Raw genomic sequence first — 10,600 nt, 5'->3', positions numbered from 1 at the left:
GATCATAATAGTTCCCATGAAATATGCAAATGCTGTCAGAAAGTCTGTTGGAAAGCAAGTTACCCAAAAACTGTTTATGTCTCATCTAATCCACCTTGATTGAATCTGCACAGAGATCAATAACGACATCCAAACCGGTTGTTCTGCTTTGTTTAGGATGAGCTGACATTGACATGACACGATAGGCTAGCTGACAAAATATGACCACTTTAGCTTTTTTTTTTAAGCATACAGTGGTCAAAGCACATGTGAAAATCAATTATGCATCATCATTCATGATTCACCGTGGCCTTGTTGCCATGCAGGTAATTTTGGAGACTAGAAGAGAATTGTGCAGCCTTCAACCCAAGGTCAGCACTAACCATGTGACATGAATACAAATCTTAGTGAGCTACGATCTAACACGCCACATACATCAGAATGTTCCATAAATCTATCTTGAGGGGGAGAGAGCTGTTTGGAAAAAATGCATTTGGATGTCTGTCTGGTGATACGGGTCAATCAGATCAACACGTGGAGGTTGAACACCACCGTAGCCACTCCAAACATGTATAAAGTTAAAAATAAGATAAGTTACGATGGAATTTTTGTGGAACTTTACAGGGCCAATTTTCTTTATAAACTGAATTTTGAATCATATGACTTCACAGATAAATTAAAGGACAGCCATTAGTTACTTCTGATTTAAATCCATGTTTGCCGTATCTATTCAATTGTCAAACTGTGCAGGCGAGAGTAAAAATAAGAAAGGCGCTATTCATTCATTCATTCATTCATTTTCTGCCGCTGGAGCCTATCCCAGCTGTCTTCGAGCGAGAGGCGGGGTACACCCTGGACTGGTTGCGAGCCAATCACAGGGTACATACAAACAACCGAGGCACTATTCATTTGAATTTAAATTTGAAAATGTATGACTTTATTTCTGACAATCGGAGTAAAATTTTGTATTTTGTATGACTTCTTATTCAACATTTTAGTTAACTGAAATGGAAATAATTCAGTATGATTTAAACATTTCTTTGTGACTTTCTAATCCATTTTTCTCTGTAAATTTGGTCAAATTGGATGACTTTAGAGGCATTTGACTTTAGAGGTTCCACTATAGAGTTAATTGGTTTCAGACCCGACTACGATAAATAAATAATAAATAGCAAATCAAATATTTTCATAGCTACAGCATAGAAAACCCGTTTCTGACTTTCTAAATACAATTTCAAAAATGATTAGAGCCCTCTAGGCATGACATAACAAACCAATAACCAAAACCTTTACACTCCTGTTATTCATCTTTACACATTGTTCAACTCTTATCAACTCTATCAAGCCAGCCAGCGGGCTAACAAATTAGCCTTAAATTCATTTATCCTAAAATTAAGCCACTTCCACACAGAATTAGAAGAGAACCAAGGTAATGTAATGTATGTAATGTAATTCATGCCGCCTAGTGACCAGAATACTTCTATTTCAACATGTTTTGACAAATACAAAACATCTGTAGAAACTTCCTCACCTCAAGAACATGTAATTCAGTTCTGATAAAACTGATGCCATTGTACCATAAAAGCAAATCTCTCATTTACAAATTATATCTGCTGATTGCGCCACCAACTTGTAAGGTTCACCAAAATACTATTTACTAGAATATTGACATAAAATGAGGTATAGCCAAAAACAAATGACTATCACACATGAAAGGCCCTGTACTGTGCTACGACTGCATCTGTGCAAAATCCCCCACCGTTGTCCTCTTGTGTTCTCCTCCATCAGGCTCCCTGGAGTACACGGCTCCCATCGACTCATTCATGCATTGTTGGACACCTGCTGCTATCTGTGTACTTTATGTCTCACCTGTTGGCTGAGAACTCCAAGCAAGTACAGGTCATGAGGGTGGGGAAAAAAAAAAACCTATAGCAACCAACCTTACGGAAACTGCAAAATTAAAAACGGTAGACACAAATGAGCAACTACGGATGTCCATTGCTTGGGATCGTCACTCGACATTTCCAGCAGCTTGATGTCGGGGCAATCCCAGTCACTGTCATGAGTCACACCAGCATCAACATCATCCTTGTCATTTTTGTCTCCATAATAAGCAATTATAGCAAATAGGGTCGAATATCACCTGACACCAAACGTCTGCATTGTAAACCTGCCAAAGCGCGGCGCGCCATCTGTAATCAATATGTGCTTTGAAGCCTGCTACTGATCTGCATGCAGATGTTCTCATCATGTGTTTGTGATGGGGATGGTAGACACAATTCACAGCTAAAATCAATAGCATAGTTTAGTGGGTTTTGCACACACAAAAAGAGCTTCCAGTTGGTATGAGGCATTTTGGGGGAGTAGACTGCAAATCAAGAAGCGGCAGGCAAAGGAAAAGCACTACAAGTCCTCCCAACGGGGTTGTTGTAGCTTGGTATGTTTTATGACACCTGCAAAGTGGTAGAAACAAGGTGGTGCATACATACAGTATTGCTTTCTCTTACCATGCGCTATCATTAATAAAACCAAAACAACAAACAAATGGTATGCTATGCAGTTAGGGTAAAAACAAGCCTGCTCTTGTATTTCACAGAAAACTTTATACACTACAGTTTATTGTGGCCTCTTGTTGCAGCTTGCCAAATCGATAACACGCCTGCTGCTACTCGTTTGTCAGCTTGCCAAAAGTTGCTACTCCTCCGCCGGACTCAGTGTTGTCCTTTTCACCTCATACTCAGTTATATCATTGCATAAAACTATTCAAATATGCTGCAAATAATACCATCCTACGTCTAAGCTAAAATCACTGAAGAACTGGGTGCTTATTGCTTTTTTTGTACACTTCTTTGTGGGGCGGACCCAGGGAACTGTCGGGGTTTGGGGGGAAGAGGGTTTCTTTCAATGCAGACCTACCAACAAATTTATAGTACCGTATTTTGGTTTTAGTTTCAAAGTTCAGTCTGTTCAGTCTAGATAAATGAATAAATATTATCAGTTTCTCTAGTATTTCTAAAAAATTGTGTGCCTTGGGGGTGGGTGGGGGTGGGGGTGGGGGGATGGGGCACGACAGAAAATAATTGAGAAGCATTGCTTTACTGTCAACTGGCTGTCGTTTCAATCTCAGCATACTGTATGCAGGCCAGATATTGATAGCTATGTCAGTAATGTTTACTGTCACAGTTTACAGTAATGCAACACAGGACAAAGTAAAATAAATGATTTTGTGCATTTTGCATGATAACAACCTTGGTTTCACATCACAGCATGTATAAGCCAAACACTGATAATACTGGAACAGGAACACAAAACGTACATTTTGTGATCTCCCTGGCAAAACTTTTGTCTCAGGAGATAATGGGACTGTACCTGGAGTGACCTCTCCTGTGTGAGAAGATGCGGGAGATAGGTTGGTACCCGTGCAACAAGTCTGGAGTTGCCAGAACAATGCTACACGGCAATGGAGCAGTTAGACGGAGTGTGGAGCTTTGTTGGAACAAAACATCTTGTAATTGGAGGTGTTCTGAGGCCTGGGTATGAGGGATTTAATACCCCCATTGCCTTGGGAATGTCTGGAACGCACCACAAATCACCACGACTGTGTTCAAGTGCGTATTACCACAAATCAATTTATTGACCGTGACCTTTATTTCATTAAATAAATTGTATTTTCAGTCATCCTTCAGCCAGCCTGACCTCCCCCATGGGTGTTCTTCACAGGCGGTAAGGAGTATTATCTCAGGTGAACATAACACCTATTCCTTGCTTCCCCAAAAATGGTGGCTGCAGTCAGGGATGCCGCATGCTTTTGTCTTCATGCATGTCGCTATCTGCACCAAGTTAGGGCCCGAGAGAGTCAGAATACGATATGGGGAAAGTTTTGCAAAAGATGATGAAAGCATGACTGAGAGGATGGATGCCGACTTTGAGGCATGGCTGGCTGGGACGAGATGGACTGAATGAATCTTTAAGGAAGGTGCGACTGTCAAAGCAGTGGAGCAGCAGATGCAACAACAAGGTAACAGTGGATGGAGTCTCTTTTGGAAGGGGTCAGCCGTCATCTCCTCTCAACAGACTGCCTTCGATCAACGTAAGACTAGAGGATGGTGACGGCAAAATGAGACAAAAAGAAAGGCTCGCAAAAGAGTCGCAATTGCCCAGGCAACATCTGGGCAAGCAGATGTGAAGGGAACCGACTGGAACAACAAAGATGAATAGGCATTGCATCACATTATGTTATCTTTGCAATACAGATTGCAATAGCTCAGGTCCTTTCTCCAGATTTATAACCCAAGTTGCCTCGGCATATGTTATGGGCTACAAACACAGGTGCATTTTATTGATTTACAGACACCGTGACCCTGATCAATTCATCCATGACCATCACCTCATGTTGTAGCATCATAATGCACGGCCTCATGTTGCACAAGCGGAAAACATTCCACATCTTGCATGGCTACTGAGCATGTTTGGTATGCCCAGGATGGGCGTATATGGTATTTGAGGCACCAGATATTGGCTGGTTTTTCAAACCCTACTTATTAACTTCTCATTAGTGATCTTATGCTATGAGTCCAGAGGGCGGGCGCCAGTCGGTGCCAGTTTGCGCCGAATTACCATATTTTCTGGACTATAAGTCGCTCCGGAGTATAAGTCGCACAATGCCAAAAATGCATAATTAGGTAGAAAAACAGTTAGAACCACTTAGAACCTACACATTCTAGAACCTACAAATAGACTCTCATCTTTCATCAGAAAAAAAGTTTGTTTCTACCTTTTTAGGTACTTTGGTAATCTGAAGTAAAACACATGGAACTTTCAGCAGTTCTCAACAAAAAAAAGGGACACAAATGTAGCCATTTTCTGGACTATAAGTCGCTCCGGAGTATAAGACGCACAAGGCAAAAAAAGCATAATTAGATAGAAAAAAACATACATAAGTCGCACTGGAGTACAAGTCACATTTTTTACGGGTAATTTATTTTACAAACTACTTGATCAAAACAAACATTACGTCATCTTGGAAGGCAGGTTCTAACAACAAAATAATATAGAACAGGCTGAATAGGTGTAAGATATGCTAACTTACGTATAAGTTGCTCTGGAGTATAAGTCACGGGAACAGCCAACCTATGAAAAAGCGCCACAGCAAGCCAATCACATAATCTCTGGCGCAAACTGGTACCAACTGGCGCCGGCCCAGTGGACTCTTAGCATTATTACCTTAGCCATTACATTCCAGTGGATTCCAATAGGCGGATTGTTTGCAACATTTGGTACCACTTGGTGGACACTTTGCGGCGATTGCTTGAAGTAAGTGGCGCAACAAAGATTTTAAACAATTTGACATTTTCTTGCCGCCAAACTCAATTTTTGCCGTCGTTACGGGAGACACTAAGCAAATTGCATTGGCGCGAACTGGCACCAACTGGTGCCGGCCCAGTGGACTTAGCATTAGTTGTCTGCATCTGACAGTATAAATATGTTTGACAGCCCTCAGTGAATATATATTTGTGGGTTTTGTATACAGAGAAGAACAATTTCAGTTGTTCCACTACAGTAACATACACTAAAAGGGAAAAATATGCATAATTTTGTTGATGCTGACACTGCAAGAAATGCAACTCTTGTGTGTGGTGAGCTCATTGGTATCGCCGCGGAGGAAGCGATGGGATGAGTTCTTGCACTGCAGTGTCTTCATGCATGACTAGAGAAGCTGGATGACCTCATCGCCACTGCAACACCGGCTACACAGAAACACACACTTTCTCATCATTAGTGGGGAAGCTTCACTTTTATATCCACAGTGAGACAGGATGACTTCATCACCTTAGTGATACTTGGTCGTGAGGGGTGTTTTGATTGCCCTTATGTTTGCGTTCATTGCTTCCATTGAGTCTCTAACAGCGCTGTGGAAGAATTCTGGCCCACTTATCTTTGCAGAATTGTTGCCGTTAAGCAACATTGGAGGGTTTTCCAACAATCGGTCAGGACTTTGATTTGATTTTTTGAATTTGATTTTTGTTTGTCTTCAGCCATTCAGAGGTGGACATGCTGGTGTGTTTTGGATCATTACCCTGCCGTGGTGTAGTGGTTAGCGTTCGGGTTCAAATCTCCACTAGTAAGCATCATTGGTATTCATCAAGAAGGGTATCCGGAATATAAAGTGCTCAAGCCAAAATCAGTATCAGCAACTCCGTAATTTAAGATTATTTGATTTTAAGCCCTCGCTAAAGTTTATGGTCACTAAAATGAGTGAAGGAGCTGGACCAAGTAAAAAGGCAAAAACATATCACTTCCATACGGAATGGGAGGTGGACTTTTTTTTCACAATGTCTTTTTCGAAGTGCGTTTGCCTCATATGCCATTCTACCATCGCAGTACCAAAGAAGGGAAATGTGGAGTAATGTGGAGGTAATTACAAAAAATGTTAATAGTTAATTATGTGTGTTTTGCAATATTGGCTCATTTGGTTATGTAAGGTACATCAACATACATTGTACGTACAAATAATCCTCAATACATTTGAAAATAAATAGATGTTTTGCATTTTTGTAGTGGGTAGATCATTTTGACTCGGCCATTTTAAAAGTAGCTCGCATGCTGAAAAAGTGTGAGCACCCCTGATATAAGGCTACAGATGCAAACAAGTAGAATGGTGTTACAGCTACAATTTATGTCACTTAGATGTAATCCCACCGGCGAAAAAAGAACGTGGAAGCAGCTGAAGATGAAATATAAACATTGTTCAAACAGGTAAGCCCTCAGCATAACAGTCAGGGTGCCTCTTTTTAATCATGTTTACCACTAAATATCATTCAGCGGCTGTTTCAGTGTGCATTATCTCCAACATAATATTGTTTTCACACACATAAATGTCCTCACCTGTATACAGTTAAATCAGACATATGAAAAGCAACATCTAACTTCTATTCAGCCAACAGAAAGCGGGCATCTGCCCGCAAAACTGGCGGAGGACCACCCCCACCACGTCTGACCGAGGCAGAGGAGCTGGCCATGAGTCAGACTGTCGGGAGGCCAGTCGCAGAGGGGATCCCTGGAGGAACCTCATCCTCGGACATGATTACACAGGAGCCACCAGCCTTGATAAGATGCAATAGGCCTAGGCCTCAAACTTCTTTTGGGCCTATAGTTCAATGTTAATTTCCCTTTCATGTGTTTTTCTTTTGTCTCAACAGATTCTGAAGGCGTACTTGGTCTAGTGGATCCATGTGCCACTTGAACTGTAAGTAGCCAATAGTCCAGAGATGATGCCATATTTAAAGTATAGCATAGTGAAACACAACACTCTAAACAGGATGATGAAGATGATGGGACCACAATGTCTGCTGCCTTCTCTGTGGTGTCTGAGAGGGAGCCTGAGAGGCCTACAGAGGTAAAATCTTGATGTTACTGATTTCCTCTCCATTCACATGTCTTTACATGCTTTTGTGGATTATAGTGACTTTTAGCCTACACTGAAGTATTAACGGATTCTTATCCATTTTAACAGAGCATGGCTGGGCAGCAGGAAGAGGGTCCCTCAACCTCCACAGCACAGATTGACACAGTGAGATATTCAGTAAATTCCAGAGGTTAATTCAGTGGAATTCATGTGCAACTGTATAATGTCATCCTTATGTGTTCCCAGCTACCACTAAAAGAAATCTACAAAGTGCATTTATTAAAAACAGTACAAAAAAACAGAAAAATAAATGGTGCTGCTGGACCGCCAGATAACTAAAACGGATCTGGAAATTGAATTATTAAAACACAAGTTAGAGGTGGGTGCATGGTCATAGGTGAATTGTGTTGATGATTGTAACAATTAAAAAGTAAGAAACCATTTTTTTTTCTTATTTGTAGGAAATAAAGAAGACCAAATTACTTTTTTTTTGTCTTTCTGTTTATTTTACTGCTGTTGGTGATGTTTTGAATGTCCTGACGGATGAGATTATGGATGTAAGTGATGGATGGTGAAGTGAAGCGTTCGAAAAGAAAGTTATCTGGAAATGATAGCGTGTCCAATCTCGGCCTGTGGATAACTTCCCTACGAATGCGGAGCTCTCTTCTGAGTAGTAGTGCCTCTTCGTCTACAGGGTCTTCTACAAACGGACATGCCATGGTTGAAAAAACAATGCGACACACAGCACACCTTGAAGAAAAACGACCAAACTGGCTTTAAACACGCGCGACAATGAATGAATCACACCTGTGTAGCGTAAGAGGGCGGAGACAGAAAGAAACTCGAGATTCATTGAAGAAAACCCGGTCCCGACCAGGTTATGTTCACAGAGTCTGTTGCCATAGTAACTGACACCGAGGTTAAGTTACCTCTCTCTGTGAAACAGGCTGGAGTTACTCCTCTGTCTCTGGTTTGACTTACCTCCCTTTGTGAAACGGAAAACTCAGAGTTTCCCTCATTTCAGGGTTAACATACTCCGAGTTTTCACTAAACCTGCTTCGTGAAACGGGGCCCAGAGCTACTGGATCTGCATTGAAACCAAAATCAACCGGCCAACCTCGCACCGCCACAACTGATTTCATTTTTGTAAAAATATGTACTTTTCGAAAATAAAAACACTATTTGTTTCTTTACTTTATTTGCCTTTTATTTAACCTACAAATCGTTTTGCCTGACCTTGTATATGCAAATCATGATGTATAAAAAGTAATAAAAGTAGGGTTTCAGTTAATATTGGCATTTATACAGTGCTCCTCATGATGTCGTTCACATTTTGACATCATAAGCCCAAGACGACACCTTAGAGGTGATCAACAGTGCCTCGACATTGCCAGACTTCAAACGGTATGTTTCATCATCAGGTTGCAACACAGCTACAGAGAGACTGGAAGAGTCACAGAAAAGCATGCTTAATGTGGTTGGACACGTGTATTTCAAAGTTTAGAAAAGGTCAAATTAAGTTCACCTGTAGAGGTTATAGTGCATTTTAAGTTCATATGAAAATTTCACCAACTTTGTATAAACAGGAGTCCAAAGTTAAGCAATTACTTAAGAATTGTCATAGTTTCCTTACTATTATTTGCACTTTAACTACTAATACAATCAGAATCAGAATCAGAATCAGAAAAGGTTTATTGCCATGTATGATCAAACACATACTAGGAATTTGTTTTGGTGTAGTAGGTGCATACACATCTATTAAAAAAGAATGAGAATACAAAATATGAAATACAAAATATGAAAATACAAAATATACAGAATAACAGTATAAATATATGTACACAGTCTGTTTTTGTTTGTTATTCCAGAAGTGCAGTCTGATTGTTTTTCCTAAGAGTCCAAACTGAGCGTTAATGTAACATATACAATGAAAGTGTCAATAATATGGTAATTATAATAATAATTATTATTATGTCAATAATAATATTGTCTGGTTATAATAATAACCAGACAATAATATACATCTTTCTCACCTTTTCCCCTCAAGCAAAGTTCATCTTATCCCGATACTCCCTCAGCCTCCTACTGTCTGACCTCTGCACCTGCCTGGAGCGGGAGGGGTGCCTGCTTAATTCCTTTGCGGGGTCGGGGGCCAGCCCAAATTCCTCCCCGAAGCATTGAAAAATAATAAATCGAAGTCATGAGGACAAAAGCAGTGAGTGTATGAAAAAAAAGACAGTCCCTGAAGAACAACAGGCACCGAGGAAATGCAACAAAGTCTAGACGCTGCAACCTTTGGCAAGGCGCACAAATATAAAAATGTCTGTCAGCTGCTCTGTAAGGTTCTGGGTCATGTTTCTGTCTGGGTGCCACTCGCTTCACAGTCACCCTGGAGGCCTTGTGTCCAATTAGATCATAGAGTGTAGCAGTAAGCAAGCTGCTACCAATGAACTGCGACGACATGGAGGGGTGGGGAGAAATGGGACTCTTTCACAACACTGAAGCATAACAGGAGAGTTCACGATGGCATATTAGATTGCAAACCGCACAACAAAACATAACAGTACTGAGTCAATACATATCATTATTATTATTATTTCATTATTAACAAAGCATTTATGTCTTTATCTACAGCTATTGATTCAAACTGTACAATGCTTATAGTAAAATCAATCACACAGCCATTCTAAGCACAACTGAATATTTTTTTATATTTGCTAAAATGCATAAATCTCACCAAATCGCCAAAGTAAAAAAAGGATTTTTTTCATTGATTTTTTCATTCCAATAAGTTTCAACAAAAAATTTATATTTTATATTTATATTTTTTATCAATGTTTAACTGTTTTTGCAGTAATATTAGTAGTAATATTGTAATGATTTTATTATTATATATATACTATATATATTGTTTTTATTTTTACATCATGTATTTATTGTTATCATCGTGGTTGACATTATAATATTATTATTATTAGGGATTAGCGGCAGCGCTAGTTATCAGACGGATATCAACATAAAAATGCAATATCTGTTGATATCGGTTGGTATCGGATATTTTCCCTGTCATGAAAAACGATATTTATATATGCATGTGTCATGTTACACATATCGGTATCGGCTGATATCGGACATTTGGAATTGGACAATATAATTTTTTGTCCTAAAATAATAATAATTGGACATCCCTAATTATTATAAATGTGGTATGAATAT

General features: G+C 39.8%; 1 long non-coding RNA gene across 1 annotated transcript; it reads left to right on the top strand.

The window, feature by feature from the left end:
* Window positions 1–6,919: 6,919 nt before the first annotated feature.
* Window positions 6,920–7,797, top strand: LOC131132109 (uncharacterized). Its single transcript, XR_009130307.1, has 3 exons — window positions 6,920–7,225; window positions 7,298–7,375; window positions 7,493–7,797. It is a non-coding gene; the product is annotated as an uncharacterized LOC131132109 (long non-coding RNA).
* The last annotated feature ends 2,803 nt before the right edge of the window (window positions 7,798–10,600 follow it).

This window comes from Doryrhamphus excisus, chromosome 7 (genome assembly GCF_030265055.1).
Source record: "Doryrhamphus excisus isolate RoL2022-K1 chromosome 7, RoL_Dexc_1.0, whole genome shotgun sequence".
In the NCBI taxonomy this organism is placed as follows: domain Eukaryota; kingdom Metazoa; phylum Chordata; class Actinopteri; order Syngnathiformes; family Syngnathidae; genus Doryrhamphus; species Doryrhamphus excisus.
Note: the sequence above shows the minus strand (reverse complement) of the source record. Positions and strands in the feature narration are given on the sequence as shown.